This window comes from Elephas maximus, chromosome 5, assembly GCF_024166365.1.
Source record: "Elephas maximus indicus isolate mEleMax1 chromosome 5, mEleMax1 primary haplotype, whole genome shotgun sequence".
NCBI lineage: Eukaryota > Metazoa > Chordata > Mammalia > Proboscidea > Elephantidae > Elephas > Elephas maximus.
The window spans coordinates 36444660-36448248 of record NC_064823.1 but is presented as its reverse complement, the minus strand read 5'-3'; the positions used below and the strand labels follow the sequence as shown (position 1 = coordinate 36448248).

The window sequence follows — 3589 nt, the reverse complement described above, 5'->3', positions numbered from 1 at the left end:
CTCTCCATTCCTTAACCAGATTAGTACAATAATATTATACATTTTGAGTGACTATGCTAAATATTGTAATCCATTATTTATATAAACTAATATAAGAAAGCGGAAAGTTCTGTCCACACAGGATATTGAGCCAAAAGTATTATTAAATGAAAAATCAATTCACGTTCTTGTCTTCTCATTTGGTGGCCAAAGATCAGTAGGGCTTATTTTATTCAATGTTTGTTTCTCTATTGATTATAACTAATTTTTTACTAGAGGTTAATTTCAGGCTCTTAACTTTTAAAATTGAAGTGTCAAAGTGATGTGATGTGAGAAAGACTCAAGCAGCCATTGCTGAGGAGAAGACGGAAGGAGGCCAATAGCCAAGGAAAAGGCATTAAAATAGATTTTCCCCTAGAACCTCCAAAAAGGAATGCAGCCCTACTGACGTCTTAATTTTAGCCCTGTGACACCTATTTTGGACTTCTGACCTCCAAAAATGTGGTATCATGGAAAACTTCATGCAACTATAGCAGAAGAATGCCTCAGGCAGGCAGGGAAGTCTGGCAGTTACCTTATAAGAGAGGGTGATTGGAGGTCAGGGTCCTTTGTACTTTCATTTCTTAGCCAGACAAATGTTGTCAACCATTTTATGATTATTGCTATGTGTGGAGATTACTACATTGGTGGAAGACAATTTTACCCACTGTCAGACCTAATAGGTTATTATAGTCATGTTTCTTGTTTACTTAAAGGAGAAAAATTACTTTATTCAGTTGCATCACCAGAGCCAGTAAACGATAGAAGGCGTGTGTGAACTGCTCTCCCTTTCACAAAAGTACCAGATGCTGATGAAATAAGTTTCTTAAGAGGTGATGTGTTTATTGCCCATAATGAATTAGAAGATGGATGGATGTGGGTTACAAGTTGAAGAACAGATAAACAAGGCTTTATTGTTGAAGACCTAATAGAAGAAGTGGGTCAGGAAGAAGATCCGCATGAAGGCAAAATACGGTTCCACGGGAAGATTGCCAAACAAAAAGCTTATAATTACTAATGACAGTTGGCCAGGTCTGCAATTTTCTTATGAGGGCTTCAGATAATACTTCTGGTGACTATTCACTTTATTTTCAGACCAATGAAAATATCCAGCAACTTAAAACATGTCCACCACCAAACAAGCAGTTTATGATAAACCTACTGCTATTGAGTCCATTCTGACTCATAGCAGCACTACAGGACAGAGTAGGACTGCCGCATAGAGTTTCCAAAGAGCGTCTGGCGGATTTGAACTGCTGACCTTTTGGTTAGCAGCAGTAGTTCTTAACCACAACGCCACCAGAGATTTCCAGTCCATGATGGGAGGCGGATATTATAACAGCATTGGGGACATAGTGGGTCAATATCGAGAGGAACGGATTGTTGAAGGGTATTATCTTAAGGAACTTGTGCCAATGCAGGATCAAGAACGAGTACTCAAGATGCAGTGGGTGGCAAGGAAATCTATAATACAATTCATCGTAAAATAAAGGATGCCTTTTAGAAAAATGTTGTTTAAAAAATCATCTTCTAAAAAAGGTCAAAGGAAAATGGTGGAAAAATTTACACTTTATCTTGGAGGGCAGTTCTGTCTGTGTTGTTCATGATAGTCTTTTTGGCAGGCCAAACTGTTTTCAGATAGTAGTTCAACACTTTAGTGAAGAATATTACATCTTTTACTCAGCAGAAGAAACTCCAGAGCAAGTAGAGGACTGGATAAAAGGTGTGCAAGCATTTTGTAATTTACGGAAAAGTAGTTCAGGGACATCTAATAAACTCCTGCGTCAGGTCAGCACTCTTGTTTCCCATATTGAAGAAGCCCATAAACTCCCAGTAAAACATTTTACTAACCCATATAGTAACATCTACCTGAATAGTGTCCAGGTAGCAAAAACTCATGCAAGAGACGGGCAAAACCCTGTTTGGTCAAAAGAGTTTGTCTTTGATGATCTTCCTCCTGACATCAAAAGATCTGAAATAACTCTTAGAAATAAAACAAGGAAAACCAAAAATCCTGATATCTTATTTATGAGTTGCCAGGTGAATCATTTACAGAAAGGGCATCCCACAAATGAATGGCTTCTGCTCAGCTCCCACATACCATTAAAAGGTATTGAGCAAAGATCTTGCGAGTCTGAGAACAACGTTCTACGGAAAAAATCATGCCAGAAGAAGAGTACAGTGAATTTAAAGAGCTTACACTGCAAAAGGAACTTCAGGTAGTGTATGCTTTATCACGTGTGTGTTGACAAGACTGAACACTACTGGCTAGCATCCTACTGAGGATTTTTCTTCATGAAGAGCTTAAATCATTTTTGCTGTGTACGTTAAATGACAAAGAAATAAGCATGGAAGATGAAGCCATCTCCCTATTTTGAGCCACAACACTTGCAAACACCTTGATGGAGCAGTGGATGAAAGCCACTGCTACACAATTTGTTCATCATGCTTTGAAGGACTGTTTTGAAGATAATGGAAAACAAGGAGTTGTGTGAATTAAGTCCATCAAAGTTAGAAAAAAACAAAGATGTTGAACACTAATTTAGCATACCTGTTTTTTTTTTTTTTTATTGAACATACTTTCAGAGCTTGTGGAAAATATTCATGGCTTCAGAAATACTTTCACGGACACTGTGATATATTTATGGGTGTTTACAAAATATATGCAGCACAAGTAGCCTACAAATACCACCATGGGAACCAGAGTTGTTATTGGTTATGTTTTTCTTCACCTTATCTGTCCTGTGATCCTGAATCTATGGATGTTTAATACCATCTCAGATTCCCCATCTCCTATTGCTGCAAGAACAATGATATTAGTGGCTGAGTCCGTGCAGAATTTATCAAATCTTGTGGAGTCTGGTGCTTAGGAACCCTATATGGAACCCTATAAATAACCAACATCATATAATCATGTTTTGGGATGAACCTGGGAATGTACCTGAATTTTGGACACTACAGATCATTCTAGAACTGACCTGTCCTGTGATTTAGCAGCATTGTATGAGATTTGTGTGGCCCATTCAGATGAACTGTGAACGCTCAGTAATGAGCGTGGTGCACAGTAGCATGTATTGAAAAAGCTTCTGGCAATAACAGAACTGCTTCAACAAAAACCAAACCAGCATGCAAAAACTAATGATGTCAGGTAGTAGCCTTCACCTTAGTGTTCTGCACAGATTCAGCATGCCCAACATGGTGACTCACATCAGTATAATGTCTCCTTTGCTCCTGCCAAAAAATAGCACACTGTCCACATTCCCAGTGGTGTATGAACTACGCAAACAAAACCCAAGATTCTGCTGGTGAATAACTGTGCCAGCAGCTTTGTAAGCATGTGCATGTAAACAGGATATTTACACATGGAATCAATCTTTACCATCCTCTGAGCCTTAGTGTGAAACCCTGGTGGTATAGTGGTTAAGAGCTACAGCTGCTAACCAAAAGGATAGCAGTTTGAATCCATCAGGAGCCCCTTGGAAACTCTGTGGGGCAGTTCTACTCTGTCCTATAGGGTCTCTATGAGTCAGAATTGACTTGATGGCAACTTTTTTTTTTTTTTTGAGCTTTG

At 38.7% G+C, this 3589-nt stretch overlaps 1 pseudogene; it reads left to right on the top strand.

Annotated features, from left to right (window-relative positions):
• Positions 1–328: 328 nt before the first annotated feature.
• LOC126076839 (ras GTPase-activating protein 1-like) lies at positions 329–3204 on the top strand (annotated as a pseudogene).
• Positions 3205–3589: the final 385 nt, after the last annotated feature.